This window comes from Triticum urartu, chromosome 2 (genome assembly GCF_003073215.2).
Source record: "Triticum urartu cultivar G1812 chromosome 2, Tu2.1, whole genome shotgun sequence".
Taxonomy (NCBI): Eukaryota; Viridiplantae; Streptophyta; class Magnoliopsida; order Poales; family Poaceae; genus Triticum; species Triticum urartu.
In genome coordinates this window covers 577,316,707-577,330,540 of record NC_053023.1, presented here as the reverse complement: position 1 = coordinate 577,330,540, position 13,834 = coordinate 577,316,707, and positions in this window count along the sequence as shown.

Here is a 13,834-nt window from a genome sequence, read left to right as displayed (position 1 = left end):
ATAGCGGAACCTAGATGCTCATATTGGATCCCACATATTCTACGAAGATCTTTATCGGTCAAACCGCATAATAACATACGTTGTTCCCTTTGTCATCGGTATGTTACTTGCCCGAGATTCGATCATCGGTATCTCAATACCTAGTTCAATCTTGTTACTGGAAAGTCTCTTTACTCATTTCGTAATACATCATCCCGCAACTAACTCATTAGTTACAATGCTTGCAAGGCTTATAGTGATGTGCATTACCGAGTGGGCCCAGAGATACCTCTCCTACAATCAGAGTGACAAATCCTAATCTCAAAATACGCCAACTCAACAAGTACCTTCGGAGACACCTGTAGAGCACCTTTATAATCACACAGTTACGTTGTGACGTTTGGTAGCGCATAAAGTGTTCCTCCGCTAAATGGGAGTTGCATAATCTCATAGTCATAGGAACATGTATAAATCATGAAGAAAGCAATAACAACATACTAAACGATCAAGTGCTAAGCTAACGGAATGGGTCAAGTCAATCACATCATTCTCCTAATGATGTGATCCCGTTTATCAAATGATAACTCATGTCTATGGTTAGGAAACATAACCATCTTTGATTAACGAGCTAGTTAAGTAGGGGCATAGTAGTGACACTCTGTTTGTCTATTTATTCACACATGTATTATGTTTCCGGTTTATACAATTCTAGCATGAATAATAAACATTTATCATGATATAAGGAAATAAATAATAACTTTATTATTGCCTCTAGGGCATATTTCCTCCAGTCTCCCACTTGCACTAGAGTCAATAATCTAGTTCACACCTTTATGTGATTAGTTCACATCTTAATGTGACTAATACCCAAAGGGTTTACTAGAGTCAGTAATCTAGTTCACATCGCTATGTGATTAATACCGAACGAGTGATTATGTTTTGCTTGTGAGAGAAGTTTAGTCTATGGATCTGCAACATTCAGATCCGTATGTATTTCACAAATCTCTGTGTCTACAATGCTCTGCACAGAGCTACTCTAGCTAATTACTCCCACTTTCAATATGTATCTAGATCGAGACTTAGAGTCATCTAGATCGATGTAAAAAGCTTGCATCGATGTAACTCTTTACGACGAGCTCTTTTATCACCTCCATAACCAAGAAATATTTCCTTAGTCCTCTAAGGATAATTTTGATCGCTGTCCAGTGATCTACTCCTAGATCAGTATTGTACTCCCTTGCCAGAAAATGCTAAGTATATAATAGGACTGGTAAACAGCATAGCATACTTTATAGAACCTATGACTGAGGCATAGGGAATGACTTTTCATTCTCTTTCTATTTTCTGCCGTGGTCGGGTTTTGAGTCTTTACTCAACTTCACACCTTGCAACACAGGCAAGAACTCCTTCTTTGACTGTTCCATTTTGAACTACTTCAAAATTTTGTCAAGGTATGTACTCATTGTAAAAACTTATCAAGTGTCTTGATCTATCTCTATAGATCTTGATGCTCAATGTGTAAGAAGCTTCATCGAGGTCTTTCTTTGAAAAAATCTTTTGAAACACTCCTTTATGCTTTCTAGAAAAATATACATTATTTCCGATCAACAATATGTCATTCACATATACTTATCAGAAATGTTGTAGTGCTCCCACTCACTTTCTTGTAAATACAGGCTTCACCGCAAGTCTGTATAAAACCATATGCTTTGATCACTTTATCAAAGCATATATTCCAACTCCGAGATGCTTGCACCAGTCCATAGATGGATCGCTGGAGCTTACTCACTTTGTTAGCACCTTTAGGATCGACAAAACCTTCTAGTTGCATCATATACAACTCTTCTTTTAAGAAATCCATGAAGGAATACAGTTTTGACATCCAATTGCCAGATTTCTTTAAATGCGGCAACTGCTAACATGATTCGGATAGACTTTTAAGCATCGATACGAGTGAGAAAATCTCATCATAGTCAACACCTTGAACTTGTCGAAAACATTTTGCGATAATTTGAGCCTTGTAGATAGTAACACTACTATCAGCGTCCGTCTTCCTCTTGAAGATCCATTTATTCTTAATGACTCACCAATCATAGGGCAAGTCAATCATAGTCCATACTTTGTTCTCATACATGGATCCCATCTTAGATTTCATGGCCTCAAGCCATTTTGGGGAATCTGGGATCATCATCGCTTCCTCATAGTCCGTAGGTTCGTCATGGTCAAGTAACATGACCTCCAGAATAGGATTACTGTGGGAGTCCTGGAGTAGGGGGTCTCCAGACAGCCGAACTATATCATTTGGCTGGACTATTGGACTATGAAGATACAAGATTGAAGACTTCGTCTTGTGTCCGGATGGGACTCTACTTGGCGTGGAGGGCAAGCTAGGCAGTATGGATATGGATATCTCCTCCTTTGTAACCGACCTTGTGTAACCCTAGCCCCCTCCGGTGTCTATATAAACCGGAGGGTTTTAGTCCATAGGACAACATACAATCATACCATAGGCTAGCTTCTAGGGTTTAGCCTCTCCGATCTCGTGGTAGATCAACTCTTGTAATACTCATATCATCAAGAATAAATGAAGTAGGATGTAGGGTTTTACCTCCATCAAGAGGGCCCGAACCTGGGTAAAACATCATGTCCCCTGCCTCCTGTTACCATCCGCCATAGACGCACAGTTTGGGACCCCCTACCCGAGATCCGCCGGTTTTGACACTGACATTGGTGCTTTCATTAAGATTTCCTCTGTGTCGTCGCTGTTAGGCTTGATGGCTCCTATAATCATCGATAGCAATGCAGTCCAGGGTGAGACTTTTTTCCCCGGACAGACCTTTGTGTTCGGCGGCTTCGCACTGCGGGCCAACTCGCTTGGCCATCTGGAGCAGATCGAAAGTTACGCCCCTGGCCACCAGGTCAGGTTTGGAAGCTTAAACTACACGGCCGATATCCGGAGAGACTTGATCTTCGACGGATTCGAGCCCCTGCCTTGTGCGCCACGCGGTCACGATGAGTACGATTTAGCTCTACCATCGGACAGTGTTCGAGAAATCGCACCGGCAGCCGCTCCGACCCTCAATTCGGAGCCAGTTGCGCCATCCATGGATGGGTGGATAGACCCCGCCATGGAGGCCGTATCCTCTGCGGCGATCGAGCCGAATATCGACCTTACCCTTCACGAGAGTCGTGTTGCCAAACTGCCGGATCCTTCTCCGGCCACGGACTCCGAACCGCCTGCGCCCGTTCCTATCGAATCCGATTGGGCGCCGATCATGGAGTTTTCCTCCGCGGATATTTTTCAGCACTCGCCCTTTGGCGACATACTGAACTCATTAAGGTCTCTCTCCTTATTAGGAGAGTCCTGGCCGAACTACGTCCGGCAGGATTGGGATGCGGATGACGAAGAAATTCGCCGCCCACCCACCACCCACTTAGTAGCCACTGTCAATGACTTAACCGACATGTCGACTTCGACTCCGAAGACATCGACAGTATGGACGATGATGTGGGAGGCGAAGAGGAATCACTACCCACAGGGCACTGGACAACCACCTCATCATATGACATGTACATGGTGGACACACACAAAGAAGGCAATGGCGATGAGACAGCGGAGGATGACCCCTCCAAGAAGCAACCCAAGCGCCGGCGACAGCGGCGCCGCTCTAAGTCCTGCCAAGGCAAAAGCAGTGATACCGGCACCGGAGATAATAGCACTTCGGACAGTGCCGAAGGCAACAACAATCCCCTCCAGCAAGATTTGGAGCAGGAGGATGGAGCGGCCAGCCCTCCTGAGGGAGCGGCAGATGGGGAGGCGGAGGATGATAATTACATGCCTCCCTCCGAAGACGAGGCAAGCCTCGACGATGACGAATTCATTGCGCCAGAGGATCCCATCGAAGAAGAGCGCTTCAAACACCGGCTTATAGCCACGGCAAATAGCCTTAAGAAAAAGCAGCACAGCTTCAAGCTGATCAAGATTTGCAAGCTGATAGATGGACTGAAGTCCTGGCGGCCGAGGAATATAAACTCGAACGCCCCTCCAAGAGTTACCCAAAGTGCAGGTTGCTACCCCGACTAGAGGAGGAAGCACCGAAACCCACATCCCCGGTGTATGACGCGGCTGATCGGCCACCTTGTGGCCACGACAGAGAGGCATTCCAGCCAAAAACTTAGCCCACACCACGACGCCATTCAAATAAAAAGGCATGGGGAAATACACCAGACCTGCGAGACGTATTGGAGGACAAAGAAAAACACACAAGATCGATCTACGGATCACAAGGGCGCGTCACTATGCGAGACGATAATCGTCACGCGGATACAGTAAAAGTAAGTCCGGACGGGCCGAACATAGCGGGCAAGACTCATTTGAGCTGCGTCGCGATATAGCCCAGTACAAAGGCGCCGCACACCCCTTATGCTTCACAGACGAAGTAATGGATCATCAAATCCCAGAGGGTTTCAAACCCGTAAATATTGAATCATACGATGGCACAACAGATCCTGCGGTATGGGTCGAGGATTTCCTCCTGCACATCCACATGGCCCGCGGTGATGACCTACACGCCATCAAATACCTCCCACTCAAACTCAAAGGACCAGCTCGACATTGGCTCAACAGCTTTCCAGCAGAGTCCATTGGCTGTTGGGAAGATCTGGAAGCCGCATTCCTCGACAACTTTCAGGGCACTTATGTGCGACCACCAGATGCCGATGACTTGAGCCACATAATTTAGCAGCCAGAGGAATCGGCCAGGCAATTCTGGACACGGTTCCTAACAAAGAAAAATCAAATCGTTAACTGTCCGGATGCAGAGGCCCTAGCAGCTTTCAAGCACAACATCCGCGACGAATGGCTCGCCCGGCACCTTGGCCAGGAAAAGTCGAAATCTATGGCAACCCTCACGACACTCATGACCCGCTTCTGTGTGGGAGAGGATAGCTGGTTGGCTCACAACAATAACATATCAAAAAACCATGGTACTCTGGATACCAAGGACGGCAACGGCAGGTCACGTCGCAACAAACATAAGCGCCGCATTAACAGTGACAATACCGAGGATACGGCAGTCAATGCCGGATTCAAAGGCTCTAAACCCAGTCAGCGGAAAAAGCCATTCAAAAGAAGCACTTCGGGCCCGTCCAGTTTGGACCGTATACTCGATCGCTCGTGTCAAATACACGGCACCCCCGACAAGCCAGCCAACCACACCAACAGGGATTGTTGGGTGTTCAAGCAGGCCGGCAAGTTAAATGCCGAAAACAAAGATAAGGGGTCACATAGCGATGACGAGGAGGAGCCCCGGCAGCCGAACACCAAAGGACAGAAGAGGTTCCCCCCACAAGTGCAGACGGTGAACATGATCTACGCAACCCACATCCCCAAGAGGGAGCGGAAGCGTGCGCTCAGGGACGTATATGCGTTGGAGCCAGTCGCCCCAAAGTTCAACCCATGGTCCTCCTGTCCGATCACCTTCGATCGCAGGGACCACCCCACTAGTATCTGTCATGGCGGATTCGGCGCACTGGTCCTAGACCCAATCATTGACGGATTTCACCTCACTCGAGTCCTAATGGACGGCGGCAGCAGCCTGAACCTGCTTTATCAGGACACAGTGCGCAAAATGGGTATAGACCCCTCAAGGATCAAACCCCCCAAAAACGACCTTTAAAGGTGTCATACCAGGTGTAGAGGCCCATTGCACAGGCTCAGTCACACTGGAAGTGGTCTTCGGATCCTCGGATAACTTCCGAAGCGAAGAGTTAATCTTCGACATAGTCCCGTTCCGCAGTGGCTACCATGCACTGCTCGGGCGAACCGCATTTGCGAGATTCAATGCGGTACCGCATTATGCATATCTCAAGCTCAAGATGCTAGGACCTCGGGGGGTCATAACAGTCAATGGAAACACAGAGCGCTCTCTCCGCACGGAGGAGCACACTGCGGCCCTCGCAGTAGAAGCGCAAAGCAGCCTCTTAAGGAAATCCACTAGTTTGGCGATTAAGGACCCGGATACCTTCAAGCGCGCCCGGAGTAATCGGCAACTGGACCGCCTGGCACATTCCGAGCTCGCATAGCAATGCGGCCCCCACCCCGGTCCTAGCCAAACGGTGAAATCCGTGCAGCGTACATAATTACGCATTAAAAATACCATGGGCACATGCGGGGGGGGGGGGGGGGGGGGGGGGGGGCGACTACGGCACACCCCAAGACGCGGCTTAAACCGCACTAGGGGCTGCCCGCTTTGTTATTTTTCTCTTTCTGGACTTTAATCCCTGGAAACCCCGTCCGGCAGCATGATTGCCGAACACATGATGCAGCAACGAAGGAGGCAGAGAGCTACGTCACACCACGGAACTCCCAGGTGGATTACGATAACGAGCGAAATACTTGCTTTAATACTATTCCTCAGCTCGCCCTTGGAAGGGACATGTCAAATAGTCCTACTTTTTGCTTATCGCACTACTTGTATCATTCTGCTCTAACGCACCTTTTTGAATAAACAATGCATAGCACTAATACTATTATTGCATTCTTCCTTTACATATATATGTTCATTCATGACATCTAGCACCCGTACACTCTGGTACGGCCAATACGCCAGGGGCTTAAGCATACCCCATAATGCGGCGTGAGAAGTCCGAACACTTTCGACAGTGCGGCACCCGAACTTATAGCATTATATGCATCAGCTCCAAATCATGTCTTGGGTCAATAGTTGGGTTTGCCCGGCTCCCATGTTTTGGTACCTTACATTCCGTTCTATCGGCTAAGGTAGCACTGGGAGAACTACTGCTATTGTGCCCCAGTTCTGCTGGGCTAAGCACCTTAGTAGAGAAAGCTAAAACTGACTATCATGATAAGGCGAGAGACTGGTCGCTGTTCGAGAGGTTTCAAGTCCCTAAAGACTTATGCCGCTTAGAGCGAGGAGTCAGCCCTGTCCAGCTTAAGGCGTGTATCGCGCCCCGAATTCGGCCTTCCGAATACTAGGGGCTTCGCCGAAATTTAAAATTATAGAATTCTATGGCTAAGTGGGAGTGATAATGCATTATAGTCCAACTGCCTTGTTCGTTGTGCTGAGCACCTCCCTCGAAGGACCCAACAATGGGAACAAGAGTGCTCAGGTTTATCCCGAACACCCCAGCACTCGTGGCGTGGGGGCAGAAGCCGACGACTAGCCATCTCTTAGATTTGATAAATAGCCGAACAGAAGGGAATATTTTAAATTCAAACAAGCGTTGCATAGCGCATATGAACAAGTTTTCATAATACAGGATTACACGAGCGAGTTTACTCCAAAATTACATCTTTCGCGCACTCGTCCGCTACAAGACGGGCACCCTTCAGGACACCCTCATAGTACATCTCAGGATGGCGATGCTCCTTGCCCTGGGGCGGCCCTTCCTTCACCAGCTTCACGGCGTCCATCTTGGCCCAGTGCACCTTCGCACGGGCGAAAGCCCGGCGTGCACCTTCGATGCAGACGGACCGCTTGATGACTTCCAGCCGTGGGCAGGCATCCACAAGCCACCTCACCAGGCCGAAGTAGCTATTGGGAAGGGCGTCACCAGGCCACATCCGGACTATAAAGCCCTTCATGGCCTGTTCGGTTGCCTTGTGCAGCTCGACCAGTTGCTTCAGCTGGTCGCTCAGAGGCATCGGGTGTTCGGCCTCAGTATACTGAGACCAGAACAGCTTCTCCGTCGAGCTTCCCTCCTTGGCCTGGTAAAACTCTGCGGCATCCAACACGCTGCGGGGCAAATCTGCGAATGCTCCTAGAGAGCTCCGGATTCGGGTAAGCAACAAGTAATTTACTTTCACAAGCTTGCTTTGCATATAGAATGCCTTACCCGCCGTTATCTTCTTCATCGCATCAATTTCCTGGAGAGCCTTTTGGGCTTCAGCCTTGGCACTCTTTGCACTCTCAAGGGCCGCGACAAGCTCGTACTCTCGCGTCTTCAAGTCAAGCTCCAACGCCTCGTGCTTCGTCACGAGAGCGTGGAGCTCTTGCTGCACCTCGCCCACCCATGCCTCTTGTTTTTCTCGCTCGGTGCGCTCCTGGGCAGCTTTGTTTTCGGCCTCAGATTGCGCTTGCTTCAGGGTTGCCACTTCGGTTGTGGCCCCTGGTAGATTAAAGATGATCCTATCATTTTGCAATCGCATCCCTTTTATATATACATATCTACAGACTAGGTATTTCTTACCTTTGTTCTCCTCGAGCTGCCTCTTGGCAAGGCCGAGCTCTTTCTTGGACCCTTTGAGGTCCTGCTTCAGTACGGCGACCTCCATAGTCAGTGTGGCAGAGGCCAGCAGTGAAGCCTGCATACGTATATAGACATACTTATATTAGACTCCTGCAGATATTAGTTGATCCTCTATTCGGCTTTTCTTTTTGAACACCAAACAGAGCATCAGGAGCTACTGTCTATGCGGTAATATTTTTCCTATATTTCAAATACTTACCTCAAAGCCTGTTAGAAGGCTGGAACAGGCTTCAGTCAGTCCGCTCTTGGCGGACTGAACCTTCTGGATCACCGCACTCATAATAGTGCGGTGCTCTTCGTCGATGGAAGCACTGCGAAGTGCTCCCAGCAGATTTTCCAGTGCCTCTGGATGGACAGAGGTCACCGGCACAGGCGTCTTGCCCCTTTTGGAAGGAGGCCGCCTGCCCGAGTCCGGAACCACTGGGGGTTCTGGCGCAGTGTTCGGCTGAAGGCCGAACTCGGAGCCCTCGGGAGCCTTACCCCCTCTGCTCCCGGAGTCCGGAAGGTCGCCTTGAGGTGCCTTCGGGACTGTCTCCCCTCGACCCGATGCCTCTCGAGATAGCACCTCGTCATTGTCCTTAGGGCAAGGGGAGGTTGCGGTCGGAAGTGGATCTCTATCTATATCCGACGAGTCCCAGGAGCCGCCCGACGAAGATACGTCGATACAGGCTTGGGGCGGTCTGCATAATCATATTCGACGTTAGGAGAAGCAGTGCGTCAAAGGTATGCTATGAGTTACTCGGGTATCCGAATACTTACGACTTCGCCAGGGGCTTGGCCCTGAGCAGCCACTCATCTTCGTCTTCGGCGGCGGTGGTGGAGCAGTCCGGAAGGAGAGTCCTTCCCTTCTTGGACCCTTCGGCCCCCCCGGTTGGGGCGGCCTTCCTTTTGTTGTCTCCCCCGGCTGAAGGGGGAGCATCTTCATCTTCCTCCTCGTCTCCGGTGGAGGAGTGCGTCGTGGAGTCATCGGACGATGAGCCCGATATCACCTGGCGCCGGGAACTCTTTTGGGTTCCCTTGGCCTTCTTCTTGGTCTTCTCCAACACCTTGTATGGAGCCGGAGTCAGCATCTCCGCCAGGAGAGCGTCCGCGGTGTCTTCGGGCAGAGGGGCCGGACAGTCGATCTTCTCTAATGCCCCCACCCAGTCCTGTCAAAGGCATGGGAGCTCACACCCCGCGCATGGTTAAGCTATGGGAAGTAAAAACCCTACCAGATGTACAAAACTTACCGGATTCGTAGGGCGCTTCGCGCTTAGCCCGCGGTCCTCGGTGAGAGAGGGAGGGACCTCGGCACCCTTGAACAACACCCTCCAGACGTCCTTGTGCGTCGTGTCGAAGAGCTCGCTCAGAGTCTGGTGCTGGGCCGGGTCAAACTCCCACAAGTTGAAATCCCGTTGTTGACACGGGAGGATTCGGTGGAAGAGCATGACGTGGACTATGTTGACAAGCTTGAGCTTCTTGCTTGCCATATTCCGGATACATTTCTGGAGTCCGTCCAGCTCCACCGATGAACCCCAGGATAGGCCCTTCTCTTTCCAGGAGGTGAGCCGCGTGGGGATTCTGGATCGAAACTCGGGGGCCGCCACCCAGTTGGTGTCACGCGGCTCGGTGATGTAGAACCATGCCGATTGCCACCCCTTTATGGTCTCCACGAAGGAGCCTTCAAGCCATATAACATTGGGCATCTTGCCCACCATGGCTCTGCCGCATTCTACTTGTTGGCCTCCCACCACCTTCGGCTTGATATTAAAGGTCTTCAGCCACAGGCTGAAGTGGGGCTGGATGCGGAGGAAAGCCTCACACACGACGATGAACGCCGAAATGTTGAGGATGATGTTCGGGGCTAGATCATGAAAGTCCAGCCCGTAGTAGGACATAATACCACGGACGAATGGATGGAGGGGAAACCCCAATCTGCGGAGGAAGTGGTGGAGGAAAACTACCCTCTCGTGAGGTTCCGGGCTAGGAACAACCTGCACTGGAGCGGGCAGCCGATGCGCGATATTCGTGGCTAAGTATCCGGCTCCGCGCAGCTTTTTGATGTGGCCCTCCGTGACGGAGGAGGCCATCCACTTGCCTCCCGCTCCGGACATGTTTGGAGAAGGTTGATGAGAAGGATATGGACTTGGGCGTTGGAGCTCAGTGCGCAAGAATGGATGAGCAAGGAGGAAGAAGCGCGTCGGTAGAAAAAGGTTAAACCTTATCCCCTTATAAGGGCGGCCGAAACTATGCGCCCCCACTAGCCTGGTAAAACTTGCTTGTCCCCCAAGCGCCGTAATTGATGGCGCGGTTTGGTTACCCGCGCCCGTATTGATGAGAATCCCGTAATAAGGGGGACACGATCTCTGCTTTGACAAGACGTGTCAAGAAACTGCCTCGCGTTATGTGCGGGGCTGGTTAAAGAAAAACGGTTCGAATAATCACCGAGACATGGCATGATGTCATGTTGCCAAAACGTGTCAGCAGATTAGATTTGTGGAAATATTATTCTCTCTACGGTGGTATGTGGAACTTATTTTGCAGGGTCGGACACTATCCTGTTATTCAAACTCTTCTGTGGTGTACCCGGAGGAGGAACTCGCCTTGCAATGCCGAAGACAATACTGCGTGCCGGACTCATCGTCATTGAAGCCTGGTTTAGGGGCTACTATGGGAGTCCTGGATAAGGGGGTCTCCAGATAGCCGGACTATAACCTTTGGCCGGACTATTGGACTATGAAGAAACAAGATTGAAGACTTCGTCTCATGTCTGGATGGGACTCTATTTGGCGTGGAAGGCAAGCTAGGCAGTACGGATATGGATATCTCCTCCTTTGTAACTGACCTTGTGTAACCCTAGCCCCCTCCGGTGTCTATATAAACTGGAGGGTTTTAGTCCATAGGACAACATACAATCATACCATAGGCTAGCTTCTAGGGTTTAGCCTCTCCGATCTCGTGGTAGATCAACTCTTGTAATACTCATATCATCAAGAATAAGTCAAGCAGGACGTAGGGTTTTACCTCCATCAAGAGGGCTCGAACCTGGGTAAAACATTGTGTCCCCTTCCTCCTGTTACCATCCGCCTTAGATGCACAGTTTGGGACCCCCTACCCGAGATCCGCTGGTTTTGACACCGGCAATTACTGTACCACTCTGGTGCGGATCTCACTCTGGTTGACCTACGAGGTTCGGTAGTAACTTTATCTAAAGTTACATGATCATCATCATTAGCTTCCTCACTAATTGGTGTAGCAGTCACAGGAACAGATTTCTGTGATGAACTACTTTCCAATAAGGGAGCAGGTACAGTTACCTCATCAAGTTCTACTTTCCTCCCACTCACTTTTTTCGAGAGAAACTCCTTCTCTAGAAAGGATCCATTCTTAGCAATAAAGATCTTGCCTTCGGATCTATGATAGAAGGTGTACCAAACATTTTCTTTTGGGTATCCCATGAAGACACACTTCTCCGGTTTGGGTTTGAGCTTATCAAGTTGAAACTTTTTCACAAAAGCATTGCAACCTCAAACTTTAAGAAATGACAGCTTAGGTTTCTTGCCAAACCATAGTTCATACGATGTCGTCTCAACGGATTTATACGGTGCCCTATTTAACGTGAATGTAGCTATCTCTAATGCATAACCCCAAAACGATAGTGGTAAATCGGTAAGAGACATCATAGATTGCACTATATCCAATACAGTGTGGTTATGACGTTCGGACACACCATTATGTTGTGGTGTTCCGGGTGGCGTGAGTTGTGAAACTATTCCGCATTGTTTCAGATGAAGACCAAACTCGCATCTCAAATATTCTCCTCCACAATCAGATCGTAGAAACTTTATTTTCTTGTTATGATGATTTTCCACTTCACTCTGAAATTCTTTGAACTTTTCAAATGTTTCAAATTTATGTTTCATCAAGTAGATATACCCATATCTTACTCAAATCATCTGTGAAGGTCAGAAAATAACGATAACCGCCGCGAGTCTCAACACTCATCAGACCGCATACATCAGTATGTATTATTTTCAATAAGTCATTTGCTCGCTCCATTGTTCCTATGAGGCATGGTTCGCAAGCATAAACTGATTCATAATCTAGTGATTCCAAAAACCCATCAGCATGGTTTTTCTTCATGCGCTTTACACCAATATGACCTAAACGGCAGTGCCACAAATAAGTTGCACTATCATTATTAACTTTGCATCTTTTGGTTTCATTATTCTGAATATGTGTATCACTACGATACTACGATCGAGATTCAGTAAACCACTCACCTTGGGTGTATGACCATTGAAGGTTTCATTCATGCAGACAGAACAACAATTATTCTTTGACTTTAAATGAATAAAAGTATTGCAATAAATATGATCAAATCATATTCATGCTTAACGCAAACACCAAATAATATTTATTTAGGTTCAACACTAATCCCGAAAGTATAGGGAGTGTGCGATGATGATCATATAAATTTTGGAACCACTTCCAACACACATCGTCACTTCACCCTTAACTAGTCTCTGTTCATTCTGCAACTCCCGTTTCGAGTTACTAATCTTAGCAACTGAACTAGTATCAAATACTTAGGGGTTGCTATAAACACTAGTATAGTACACATCAATAACATGTATATCAAATATAACTTTGTTCACTTTGCCATTCTTCTTATCCGCCAAATACTTGGGGCAGTTCTGCTTCTATTGACCAGTCCCTTTGCAATAGAAGCACTTAGTCTCAGGCTTAGGTCTAGACTTGGGCTTCTTCATTTGAGCAGCAACTTGCTTGCCATTCTTCTTGAAGTTCCCCTTCTTCCCTTTGCCCTTTTATTGAAACTATTGGTCTTGTCAACCATCAACACTTGATGCTTTTCTTGATTTCTACCTTCGTCAATTTCTGCATCACGAAGAGCTTGGAAATCGTTTCTGTTATCCCTTGCATATTATAGTTTATCACTAAGTTCTAGTACCTTGGTGATAGTGACTAGAGAACTTTGTCAATTACTATATTATCTGGAAGATTAACTCCCACTTGATTCAAGCAATTGCAGTACCCAGACAATCTGAGCACATGCTCACTGGTTGAGCTCTTCTCCTCCATGTTTGTAGCCAAAGTACTGTCAGAGGTTTCCTACCTCTCGACACGGGCATGAGTATGAAATACTAATTTCAACTCTTGGAGCATCTTATATGCTCTGTGGCGTTCAAAACATTTTTGAAGTCCCGGTTCTTAGCCGTAAAGCATGGTGCACTAAACTATCAAGTAGTCATCATACCGAGCTTTGCCAAACGTTCATAACGTCTCTATATGCTCCTGCAATAGGTCCGTCACCTAGCGGTGCATCAAGGACATAATTCTTCTGTGCAGTAATGAGGATAATCCTCGGATCACGGATCCAATCTGCATCATTGCTACTAACATCTTTCAATTTATTTTTTTCTCTAGGAACATATCAAAAATAAACGGGGAAGCCATGTGCGAGCTATTGATCTACAACATAGATATGCAAATACTATCAGGACTAAGTTCACGATAAATTAAAGTTCAATTAATCATATTATTTAAGAACTTCCACTTAGATAGACATCCCTCTAATCATCTA